Here is a 13,283-nt window from a genome sequence, read left to right on the forward strand (position 1 = left end):
CTTAGATTGTGCTCAATGAACGTTCCATTCATCTCCATCACGATGGGGCCTTCATTACAGCCTGAGAGTCACCTTCGTAGATTCATGCATCACTCTCTTGGGAACTTTTCTCAGAGATTCTGCCTCTGCTGCACATGGCTCGGCATCTTCTGATATGCAGAGTTGAGCAGGAATATAAAATAAAAAGGGAGACAGACATACAGTGAAGGGTGAGAGGCCCAGTTTTACCCTGCTTCCGGTCACTCACTCATGTTGTGGCTTTCTGTCTTCCAGGCATGATAAATCCACCACCATCTTGACATTAGAGTAACTGATTGCCCCCAGGTGGTGTGGGAATGTCCTGGGAGATTTATTCCAACCTGCAGGGAAGCTCCTGAAGCGAAAAGGTAAACAACTCAAAATAGCTTTCAGGAAGTCCCTAAAATCAGTCACATCCACTAGGCTGGTTCCTGACAGAGTAACCAGAGCTAAACAGTAAAGAAGACTCAGACCACTCCAGCTGCGTTGAAGAAGCAGAAACCAGCTGAGCTGCTCCAGCCTGAGGAGTCTTCAGTGTGAACCTGAGGAGAGAACAGACGAATGGGGGACAAGAGACACAAAGAAAGAGGCCAAGACAGGTGATCTGATCAAGCTCCAAAAAAACTTTATGGGTTTTTTTGGGTTTTTTTGTTTTGTTTTGTTTTGTTTTGTTTTTGTTTCTTTTTTGTTTTTGTTTTTTTGTTTTTTTTTTACCAGCTTATAAGCAGTAAGTGAGGAGGAAACTCATAACTGTTCAGGGGTGGGAAGTTCCCATAGTGAAACAGAGCCTTCCGCCAAGCAGGATGTATTGTTAGGGCAGCCATCTATTTTTCAAACTAACTGCCTAACTACAAAAGGGTCTGCTGATTACTAAAAAGTAATTCAATCTGTGAGAAATAGAAGCTCGGCTCTGGGAGTGAATCAAACATGGAGTCAAATATGCTAAGATATACCCATTGGCTCCCAGCACCGAGCTGCCTGGAAGCCGCCGAGTAGACCAACTGAGTCAATTCGAAAGGACGCTCTCCCACCTATTGAGTTCCTGAGATGCTGTACACTACAGTATACTCCAGATTCTACCAGGTAGGGGCGGGCTTTGGTGACACAATTGTCTTTGAATCATTTCTGCTCCTGGAAGTAAGCCCTCACCCATATTCCTTGGTGGTATCTGTACTTTGATTTGTCATGGGCCCCCCCATCTGGAGTGAATAGGCCTGTATGTTGTATCTCCTTAGGAAAAGTTCTGTCATACACCACATGGTATCCTCATAAGACTGAGCCCACTTGTGCCAGAAGTTTGGTAAGGTAGAGCGGGTTGAGACCCAGAAACCGGCACACACCTGAGGCTTAGATGGCTCCCAGCTCCCTGCCAGACTCCTGACTTGGAACACATCCTTCTCACATAAAAGGACACCCAGGCTCTAAACAGAGCTCTCCGTGCTAATGAGGTATCTAGAGGTCTGGAGGGCTTAGCCAATGAGCTTCCCTTCCCAAACATTCCTCGATTGGAAAAAGTATTTAAGACCCTGAGAAGTGGGGGATGGTTTTACACATCCACTTTCTGCCATGACAATAAACTGTTTAGAACCGTGGACTGTCGTCTCTTTGCACCAAGATTCGCCATGGAGAGCCAGGAAGACCTTCTCCTACAGAACACAGCCTGATCTCCAGTAGAGGGCCTCTCTGCTTCCACCCACAACCGCCAGCCACTAAGGTTGCCACCACCAAGAAAAGGACAATCCAAGGCACTCCCCTTGGATCCCCCACCACCGCCCCACCCCCACCCCCACCTTGCCCCACCCCCACCCCTGCTAGACATTGACCCCAGCCCACGGGGGAGGGAGTGCGGGGTGGTGGGGTGGTGCACAACTCTATGAACTCTATGAACTCTATGCTCTATGAACTCTATGAACTCTATGCTCGTCCATGAGCATAGGCAGCTGGAAGTCTAAGAGTCTGAGAAGCCCACTAAGGTGCAGCTCCTCACAGACCTCCCCACCCCACCCCCACCCTCAGCCTCTCATTCCCCACCCCCACTCCCAGGGGCGTCGGAAGCAGCTGAGTCGAGGAGGCCGCAGAGATGGAGGCAGAGGCAGAAGCAGAGGCGGCAAGGTAGGCAGCATGGGATAAGGCACATTCCACTTCCACAAGTGGTTGTGCCCTGTGGCAGACACAAGCCACACCCACACCCATTGGCATGTACAATGAGTGAGAACACACTAGGCAATGCATGAGGGAGATCATGAGACACCTAGGCCCTCATTTCCCAAGAACAGCAGGTATAAATGACCTGGAAGACAATAGCTTGTTTAGTAAACCTGTGTAGTTAGCTTTTTCCTTTTAAGATTTATTTATTTATTTTTGATATGTAAGATTGTATGATTTTTGATAGCTGTCTTCAGAGTCAGATCTCATTACAGATGGTTGTGAGCCACCATGTGATTGCTGGGGTTTGAACTCAGGGCCTTCAGAAGAGTAGTCGGTGCTCTTAACCGCCTAGCCATCTCCGCGGTCCAGGTTGGAGTTAAAACAGCTCGTGTATTGAAATAGTGGAGCTAATTTAGGAGTCATGGGGAGAGGAGGACAATGGAATAAGGAAAAAATGCGCATTAAGTTTTGCATTTGCATATGTGGACCTGATTGAAGACCTGTAAACATTAATGATACACCAATTCTAATAGCCGAGCTCTCTGGAGACCGGGATTGCTGGTCACATGATATCTCAAAAGCCCGTTCTCTGGCCTAGAGACAAAAGCCTAACTGCCTTTATCAGGAAAGGGCCTTTATTGATCTCTATGAAGTTAAGTAGGCCTGGATCTGATTTGGATTGGGAGCTACCCCACTATGCCATGCTCTCGGAGAGAAGTCCAGAGGCAACAGTCCACCATCCCTCATCTAGCTTGGGAACCCACAGATACGGGCCTTCCATTCCCTGACCCACTGTATTGTATGAGCATACATTTTTTTGCAGCCTACTGTTAATAAGGGTTCAACCTTGCTGGGCAGTGGTGGCACATGCCTTTAATCCCAGCACTTGGGAGGCAGAGGCAGGTGGATTTCTGAGTTCGAGGCCAGCCTGGTCTACAGAGTGAGTTCCAGGACAGACAGCCAGGGCTACACAGAAAATCCCTGTCTCCAAAAACCAGGGTGGGTGGGGAAGGGTTCAACCTCTCCTTTTTTTCTTATGGTGGCTTTTTTCAGTTTATTGCATGAAGGAGTTACACTAGTCCAAGTTAAAAGCAGACCCCAAATGATTATACAAGCTGGGAGGTTTTTAAACTTGTCCCAAGGGACAGATGAATTGCAAGAAAATCCTCACTTAAGCTTCAGAGAGCCGCAAGCACTTAAAGCCCGTGGACCGTCAGCGGATCGTCCTTAGCCAGTCCAACCTCTACCAGGAACTGGTGGATGTTCTTGCGATGGTCACCCTGGAGCTGAATTACTTCTCCATGTTCTTGATGCTGAATTACAGTCCCATGGCAGGCAAGTTTCTTCTTAAAAGCCTTCTCTAGTTTCTTGTTATTGTAATCATCAGCGATCCCTTGCACAGTTGTAAGGATCTTCCTGCCCATTTCTCTGTTGAACTCTTATATGGATATAATCCCCAGTGCCAGCAGGAAGCAGGTCACCATCCTTTCTTGCATCAGCAAAGGGGTTGAAAGAGTGGAGGTTCAGCTATGATAGGATTCCTTTTCCTCGGTGGAGACAGAGCGCAGAAGGCGGCTGGGGGATGGGGAGAGTAACTATGGAACACCAGGAGGGGAGGCAGCTGAGTCCTAGGTGGTGGGGACAGTTCAGTGACTGGGCCCTCAGCCTCTCTAGCCCACCGCCGCCCAACAGAGGGAGTGGGAGAGAAAAGTTCTTAGGCTATGGGGGAAGTGGACCTGTTTGCAATAGATCTCTGGGGGCGAGCTTGATCTTTGGTAGCAGTTCAGCCCTGTAGCCAACACCAAATGTGATATACAGCAGCTGCAGACCAGCCCTCTAGGCAGGACTGTAGTTCAGTCCCGGAAAAACTGCCAGGCTGGCCAACAGGGCTAAGGCGAGCAAGGCCACAGAAGCGGCAACGCGCCGCGGGGAAACCTCAAGAGCAGCCGGTCTTGGGTGAATTTCTCTCAGTGGTGGTGTTACCACAAGTGCTGTGGAAGGCGAACCAACGCATGCGCGTAGTGAGCAAAGAATAAGGAGGTGAGGCAAACCAATGGTCAGCGCTCATTCCCCACTGTCTCCTCCGTCAAGCATCCTTCTACGAGACTCTGCTCTATCCAAGCATCCTCTTGCAGGGCGGTTGTGGCTGCGGCGGCAGCGCAGGCTTTTAATCCCTTCACTTGGGAGGCAGAGGCAGGTGGATTTCTGAGTTCGAGGCCAGCCTGGTCTACAGAGTGAGTTCCAGGACAGCCAGGGCTACACAGAGAAACCCTGTCCCGAAAAACAAAACAAAGCAAAAAGACAAAGCAACAACAACAACCAAAAAACCCAAACATCCTCTCACCTGTGACTGCTTCTGGAGACCGGTCTTTCACTTGTTTGCTTTAGCAAGACATCCTTTTCGCCTGTGTGCCCCAGCAAAACATCATCTGACATAACTTTCCAAAGGTACTACAAGTTTCCACTGCAGTAATATATGTGTGTTGGTATGTTCCTTATTATTTTTTCTTTTTTTTTTTTTGTTTTTTTTTTTTTTCTTCAAGACAGGGTTTCTCTGTGTAGCCCTGTCTGTCCTGGAGCTCACTCTGTAGACCAGGCTGGCCTCGAACTCAGAAATCTGCCTGCCTCTGCCTCCCAAGTGCTGGGATTACAGGCGTGCGCCACTATCGCCCGATGGTATGTTCCTTATGATGCTATTGTCTGAACCTTCTATACCCCAACTCAGAGCAGTACATGTGTTTTTTATGTGAATTATGATAATATTTTCAAAAACACAGAAAATAGGACAAAAGAGACCTTATAAATGAATATCAACCACAAATGTTGGATACATCATACAGAGATTGTTTGATAAAGTAATGATTTTTTATAGTATTGTTTGTTGTCCAGGTCACTACAAATTTTTCCCAAGAAGTTCTTTTAAAGGAGTTAGAGAAGGGACTTAAGGAGCTGAGGGGGTTTGCAGCGCTGTAGGGGGAGCAACAGTGTCAGCGGGCCAGACCCAACCCCCCCCCCCCACCGGCTCCAGGGGACTGGACCACCAACCAAAGAGTACACATGGAGGGGTCCATGGCTCCGGCTACATATGCGGCAGAGGATGGCCTTGCTGGACATCAGTGGGAGGCGTGGCTCCTGGCCCTGATGGGGGTTCGATACTCCAGTGTAGGGGAATTTCAGGGCAGAAAGGTGGGAGTTGGGGAGTGTGTGTGTGTGGGGAGAGTTCCCTCATAGAGGCAGGAGGAGGGGGAGATGGGATGGGGAGGTTTCCAGAGGGGAGACCGGGAAAGGGAGTAACATTTGAAGTGTAAATAAAGAAAATATCCAATAAAAAGTATCCACCATTGCTACACCATGTGGTACTACACTTGCTGTGCTGGAAACCCTTTGTTAGGGACAGACACAGAGACATGCAAATACAGGCAGACACAGACAGGGACAGACAGATTCACACTCAGACAAAAGACAGACTGGATGAAAAGAGACACTGGCAGATTGACGGAGAGACCGTGTTCACCAGAGACTCCGAAACAACGTTAACGCATCAGGGGTCTCCAGGCCACAATGGCGCTTTTACACCTTTGCTGAGTCCCATGACAGACCACGATCTTCATGAGGCAGAAGAGGCTCTGGAAGGTCTGAGCAACTCAGACCAGTCTGTAATGTGTTAAGCAATCAAGATGGGACAAAGGGAAAGAAGACAAGTAGGCGTGGGAGTCTGTGTCCATGAGTGGTTTTTTTTTTTTTAGCTTTTGTAGCTCTGCTTCTGACTAACTGTTCTTGTTAACTGGAGTGTGTCAACCCCAAAACATGGATTTTTAGCTTAAAAGCTCATCCTGAGAAAGGGTCCAGAGCTACACTGGGCTTCTGAACATGTAGTACAATCGCCGGTTGGCTAATGAAGACTTTCTATCAGCTTACACCTGTGTCTGGGCAGTCTTCTCTGGTGCACAACCTGAACAGATGTGAGCACTGGGTACTGAATTCAGATCTTTAGGCAACAGAGAGCACACTTTACCACTGGGCCATCTCTCTAGCCCCTCATAGATTGGTTTTAATTGATTAAATGAAAATGTGTCTGAGCAGAGCTGAGACTCACACTTAAAGTAGAGTTCTGTGAGAACCAGGTTACTCCAGGACGGCATTCGTCCAGAAAAAGGTGAAGACTTGAAAGAGTGCTTGCTCTGGGTTAAAACCTGCCTGAGGGGAGCCTTTGGAACATTTTGGTTCTCAATAATGGCTCTGTTCTTGGGTTTCTGGGGTGTCCAAGATCCTGGCACCCACAATGGAGGCTGCATGGAACTTTTTCCCAAGATGACTGGAACTGTAAAGGCCTTGAACTCCCAGCTAAAGAGCCCAGTTTAAGGTCACCACACCCCTAGAGACCGCCTCCAGCAGCTGTGAGCCTCTGTGACAAAAGCATTTATCCTGAGGTGGAAAATGTAAAGATTAAAGTATCTAGCAAGTGAAAGGTGCTTAAAAGTGGGCGTACCTGTTGGAGATAAGTTCCAGATAACTATCCTGGTACAAGTCCCAGAGAGAGGGACTCTCTCTCTCTCTCTCTCTCTCTCATTTCTGGCTTCAGTGTATGGGGACAGTTGGTGCCCTTCAATACATCAGGTCAATCAATTTTGTTACTAACTTTGGAAAAATAATTGTCAGTTCTGTGCCACATAACAAGAAGAGTCTAGAAGACATGCTGCTCCTCTCGAGGTGAATGCTGTTTCTTTTTTCTTTTTCTTTTCTTTCTTTTCTTTTCTTTTCTTTTTTTTTTTTTTTTTTTTTTTTTTTTTTGGTTTTTTGAGACAGGGTTTCTCTGTATAGCCCTGGCTGTCCTGGAACTTACTCTGTAGACCAGGTTGGCCTCGAACTCAGAAATTCATCTGCCTCTGCCTACCAAGTGCTGGGATTAAAGGCATGCGCCACCACAGCTCAGCTAATGCTGTTTCTTTAGTCACATTGTGTCCAGATCACACAAGGAGACCACCAGGAACCACATCTCTGTTACAAGCACACAAGTCCCACTCAAAACCAAGCAGCACAAACCTTGCTTTTGCACAAGTCAATAAAAGACGGGCAATTGAAGGTGTGGTCTAAACTGGGGGAGGGAGGGGTGGGTCAATTTGCTTCTGTATAGTATTTCCATAAAGGTGAGACTTTTCCTGAGGCTTTATTTACCTCCCGTTCTAGAGGAAACAACCGCAGGCTAGAGAGATAGACAGCTCTGTGGATAAGATCACTGGCTGCGCTTCTAGAGGACCCAGGTTCAAACCAACACTTATATGGTGTCTCACAACCTTTCAAAACTCCAGTTCCAGGAGATCTGATACTTTCTGGCCTCTTTGAACACCAGGTACACGCAGTGCCTAGACATACAAGCTGACAACATATGCATATACATAAAAAGACATGGAAAGTTTTAGAATCAAATTATTGGCTTTTATTATTCCCATACTTCATAGGAAAGGTTATGTAATTAATACAGTCAATTAATACGGTCAATTGGTATGGTATTGGAACAACCAGATGCTGTACACAATGGCACATCCTCACAGGAGGGGTAAGAGGTGCATTGGTCAGAAGTCCCTTCAGTCCCAGACACAGTCCTGAGTATACAATGGAGCAGCCAGGAGGAAAACCAGCCACTTACAGCCCGCTGACCCCACCCCCCACCCCTCACAGGCTCTCCTCAGTACAGAGGTAATCTCTGTAGCCTGGTCCAGAATCTGAGGCAAACTTGAGTCTTACGTTATACCTTGAAAGGTGTTTGCATTCTTTCATTAACATGACATTTTGAGATCTATCTGTGTGGAATGTATCAATGTATCATGTGTCAATGGTTCCATTTTTTTTTTTTTTTTTGGTTTTCGAGACAGGGTTTCTCTGTGTAGCCCTGGCTGTCCTCACTCTGTAGACCAGGCTGGCCTCGAACTCAGCAATCCTCCTGCCTCTGCCTCCCAAGTGGTGGGATTACAGGCGTGTGCCACCACCGCCCGGCTAATGGTTCTATTTTAAAGTAAAAGTTTCACAGTAACATACAGACGCACCACAGCACCACAATGTGTTTGTTCAGGCAAGAGCTGGTAGAAATCTATATGATCCAGCTGTAATCCCTTATGAATATGGCTGCCTCGGCTGTTTGCAGAGAAATCGTTCTACTGACAGATGTTTTCATTGCTTTTGAGTAAATAGGAGTAGGGTGACTGTATTAGGTGGCAGGTGCGTCTTTAACTTTTGAAGAAATCAACGAACATTTGGGCATGGTAGCTCATGCTTATAAACCCAGTCCTTGTGGGTGTGAGGAGGGTGCTGTCATGAATTCAAGGACAGCCTAGACAAGATCTCAAAAAGGAGATGAAGTTACCAAGATTGCTTCCGGTGCTTTCTCCATTTTCGTCTTCCCACCAGAAATATGCTACATAAAAAAAAAAAAGCCAGCTGGGCATATTCATATAAGACATGGTGGTAGCTCTCTTTATAAATATAACAATTCTATTATAAACATAAGCAAAGCTCATTCTGGGTTTTTTGTTTTGTTTTGTTTTGTTTTTTGTTTTCGGAGTCAGCGAGACAGGGTTTCTCTAAATACCTGGCTGTCCTGGAACTTACTCTGTAGACCAGGCTGGCCTCAAACTTAGAAATCCACATACCTGCCTCTGCCTCCCAAGTACTGGGATTAATGGTGTGTGCCACCACCACCACCTGGCTAATGCTGTTTCTTTAGTCACATTGTGTCCAGATCACACAAGGAGTCCACCAGGAACCACATCTCTGATACAAGCACACAAGTCACACTCAAAACCAAGCAGCACAAACCTTGCTTTTGCACAAGTCAATAAAAGGCTGGCAATTGAAGGTGTGGTCTAAACTGGGGGAGGGAGGGGTGGGTCAATTTGCTTCTGTATAGTATTTCCATAAAGGTGAGACTTTTCCTGAGGCTTTATTTACCTCCCTTTCTAGAGGCAACAACCGCTGGCTAGAGAGATAGACAGCTCTGTGGATAAGATCACTGGCTGCGCTTCTAGAGGACCCAGGTTCAAACCAACACTTATATGGTGTCTCACAACCTTTCAAAACTCCAGCTCCAGGAGATCTGATACTTTTTGGCCTCTTTGAACACCGGGTACACGCAGTGCCTAGACATAAGTGCTGACAACATATGCATATACATAAAAAGACATGGAAAGTTTTAGAATCAAATTATTGGCTTTTATTATTCCCATACTTCATAGGAAAGGTTATATATTTAATACGGTCAATTAATATGGTATTGGAACAACCAGATGCTGAACACAATGCCACATCCTCACAGGAGGGGTAAGAGGTGCATTGGTCAGAAGTCCCTTCAGTCCCAGACACAGTCCTGAGTATACAATGGAGCAGCCAGGAGGAAAACCAGGAGCCACTTACAGCCCGCTGACCCCACCCCCCACCCTTCACAGGCTCTCCTCAGTACAGAGGTAATCTCTCTAGCCTGGTCCAGAATCTGAGGCAAACTTGAGTCTTATGATGTACCTTGATAGGTGTTTGCATTCTTTCATTAACATGACATTTAGAGATCTATCTGTGTGGAATGTATCGTGTGTCAATGGTTCCATTTTTTTTATTTTTTTATTTTTTTATTTTTTATTTTATTTTATTTTTTTTTTTTGGTTTTCGAGACAGGGTTTCTCTGTGTAGCCCTGGCTGTCCTGGAACTCACTCTGTAGACCAGGCTGGCCTCGAACTCAGCAATCCTCCTGCCTCTGCCTCCCAAGTGGTGGGATTACAGGCGTGTGCCACCACCGCACGGCTAATGGTTCCATTTTAAAGTAAAAGTTTCACAGTAACATACAGACGCACCACAATGTGTTTGTTCAGGCAAGAGCTGGTAGAAATCTATATGATCCAGCTGTAATCCCTTATGAATATGGCTGCCTCGGCTGTTTGCAGAGAAATCGTTCTACTGACAGATGTTTTCATTGCTTTTGAGTAAATAGGAGTAGGATGACTGTATTAGGTGGCAGGTGCGTCTTTAACTTTTGAAGAAATCAACGAACATTTGGGCATGGTAGCTCATGCTTATAAACCCAGTCCTTGTGGGTGTGAGGAGGGTGCTGTCATGAATTCAAGACCAGCCTAGACAAGATCTCAAAAAGGAGATGAAGTTACCAAGATTGCTTCCGGTGCTTTCTCCATTTTCGTCTTCCCACCAGAAATATGCTACATTAAAAAAAAAAAAAGCCAGCTGGGCATATTCATATAAGACATGGTGGTAGCTCTCTTTATAAATATAACAATTCTATTAGAAACATAAGCAAAACTCATTCTGGGTTTTTTTTTTTTGTTTGTTTTGTTTTGTTTTGTTTTTTGTTTTCGGAGACAGCGAGACAGGGTTTCTCTAAATACCTGGCTGTCCTGGAACTTACTCTGTAGACCAGGCTGGCCTCAAACTTAGAAATCCACATACCTGCCTCTGCCTCCCAAGTACTGGGATTAATGGTGTGTGCCACCACCACCACCTGGCTAATGCTGTTTCTTTAGTCACATTGTGTCCAGATCACACAAGGAGACCACCAGGAACCACATCTCTGATACAAGCACACAAGTCACACTCAAAACCAAGCAGCACAAACCTAGCTTTTGCACATGTCAATAGATGAACCACAATTGAAGGTGTGGTCTAAGCTGGGGGTGGGAGGGGTGGGTCAATTTGCTTCTGTATAGTATTTCCATAAAGGTGAGACTTTTCCTGAGGCTTTATTTACCTCCCGTTCTAGAGGAAACAACCGCAGGCTAGAGACATAGACAGCTCTGTGGATAAGATCCCTGGCTGTGCTTCTAGAGGACCCAGGTTCAAACCAACACTTATATGGTGTCTCACAACCTTTCAAAACTCCAGTTCCAGGAGATCTGATACTTTCTGGCCTCTTTGAGCACCGGGATCACGCAGTGCCTAGACATACGTGCTGACAACATATGCATATACATAAAAAGACATGGAAAGTTTTAGAATCAAATTATTGGCTTTTATTATTCCCATACTTCATAGGAAAGGTTATATAATTAATACGGTCAATTAATATGGTATCGGAACAGCCGGATGCTGTACACAATGCCACATCCTCACAGGAGGGGTAAGAGGTGCATTGGTCAGAAGTCCCTTCAGTCCCAGACACAGTCCTGAGTATACAATGGAGCAGCCAGGAGGAAAACCAGGAGCCACTTACAGCCCGATGACCCCACCTCCCACCCCTCACAGGCTCTCCTCAGTACAGAGGTAATCTCTCTAGCCTGGTCCAGAATCTGAGGCAAACTTGAGTCTTATGATGTACCTTGATATGTGTTTGCATTCTTTCATTAACATGACATTTTGAGATCTATCTGTGTGGAATGTATCCTGTGTCAATGGTTCCATTTTTTTTTTTTTTTTTGGTTTTCGAGACAGGGTTTCTCTGTGTAGCCCTGGCTGTCCTGGAACTCACTCTGTAGACCAGGCTGGCCTCGAACTCAGCAATCCTCCTGCCTCTGCCTCCCAAGTGGTGGGATTACAGTCGTGTGCCACCACCACCCGGCTAATGGTTCCATTTTAAAGTAAAAGTTTCACAGTAACATACAGACGCACCACAGCACCACAATGTGTTTGTTCAGGCAAGAGCTGGTAGAAATCTATATGATCCAGCTGTAATCCCTTATGAATATGGCTGCCTCGGCTGTTTGCAGAGAAATCGTTCTACTGACAGATGTTTTCATTGCTTTTGAGTAAATAGGAGTAGGATGACTGTATTAGGTGGCAGGTGCGTCTTTAACTTTTGAAGAAATCAACGAACATTTGGGCATGGTAGCTCATGCTTATAAACCCAGTCCTTGTGGGTGTGAGGAGGGTGCTGTCATGAATTCAAGACCAGCCTAGACAAGATCTCAAAAAGGAGATGAAGTTACCAAGATTGCTTCCGGTGCTTTCTCCATTTTCGTCTTCCCACCAGAAATATGCTACATAAAAAAAAAAAAAAAAAAGCCAGCTGGGCATATTCATATAAGACATGGTGGTAGCTCTCTTTATAAATATAACAATTCTATTAGAAACATAAGCAAAACTCATTCTGGGTTTTTTTTTTGTTTGTTTTGTTTTGTTTTGTTTTTTGTTTTGGGAGACAGCGAGACAGGGTTTCTCTAAATACCTGGCTGTCCTGGAACTTACTCTGTAGACCAGGCTGACCTCAAACTTAGAAATCCACATACCTGCCTCTGCCTCCCAAGTACTGGGATTAATGGTGTGTGCCACCACCACCACCTGGCTAATGCTGTTTCTTTAGTCACATTGTGTCCAGATCACACAAGGAGACCACCAGGAACCACATCTCTGATACAAGCACACAAGTCACACTCAAAACCAAGCAGCACAAACCTTGCTTTTGCACATGTCAATAGATGAACCACAATTGAAGGTGTGGTCTAAGCTGGGGGTGGGAGGGGTGGGTCAATTTGCTTCTGTATAGTATTTCCATAAAGGTGAGACTTTTCCTGAGGCTTTATTTACCTCCCGTTCTAGAGGAAACAACCACAGGCTAGAGAGATAGACAGCACTGTGGATAAGATCACTGGCTGCGCTTCTAGAGGACCCAGGTTCAAACCAACACTTATATGGTGTCTCACAACCTTTCAAAACTCCAGTTCCAGGAGATCTGATACTTTCTGTCCTCTTTGAGCACCGGGTACACGCAGTGCCTAGACATAAGTGCTGACAACATATGCATATACATAAAAAGACATGGAAAGTTTTAGAATCAAATTATTGGCTTTTATTATTCCCATACTTCATAGGAAAGGTTATATAATTAATACGGTCAATTAATATGGTATCGGAACAACCGGATGCTGTACACAATGCCACATCCTCACAGGAGGGGTAAGAGGTGCATTGGTCAGAAGTCCCTTCAGTCTCAGACACAGTCCTGAGTATACAATGGAGCAGCCAGGAGGAAAACCAGGAGCCACTTACAGCCCGCTGACCCCACCCCCCACCCCTCACAGGCTCTCCTCAGTACAGAGGTAATCTCTCTAGCCTGGTCCAGAATCTGAGGCAAACTTGAGTCTTATGATGTACCTTGATATGTGTTTGCATTCTTTCATTAACATGA

At 45.9% G+C, this 13,283-nt stretch overlaps 1 long non-coding RNA gene and 1 pseudogene across 1 annotated transcript; one reads left to right on the forward strand and one right to left on the reverse strand.

Moving 5' to 3' along the window:
- The first annotated feature begins 406 nt into the window (after nucleotides 1-406).
- Nucleotides 407-1,550, forward strand: LOC127671184 (uncharacterized). Its single transcript, XR_007974681.1, has 3 exons — nucleotides 407-617; nucleotides 986-1,101; nucleotides 1,254-1,550. It is a non-coding gene; the product is annotated as an uncharacterized LOC127671184 (long non-coding RNA).
- Nucleotides 1,551-3,362: 1,812 nt separating this feature from the next.
- Nucleotides 3,363-6,308, reverse strand: LOC127670536 (eukaryotic translation initiation factor 1-like; annotated as a pseudogene).
- Nucleotides 6,309-13,283: the final 6,975 nt, after the last annotated feature.

The sequence above is a fragment of the Apodemus sylvaticus genome, chromosome 20 (genome assembly GCF_947179515.1).
Source record: "Apodemus sylvaticus chromosome 20, mApoSyl1.1, whole genome shotgun sequence".
NCBI lineage: Eukaryota > Metazoa > Chordata > Mammalia > Rodentia > Muridae > Apodemus > Apodemus sylvaticus.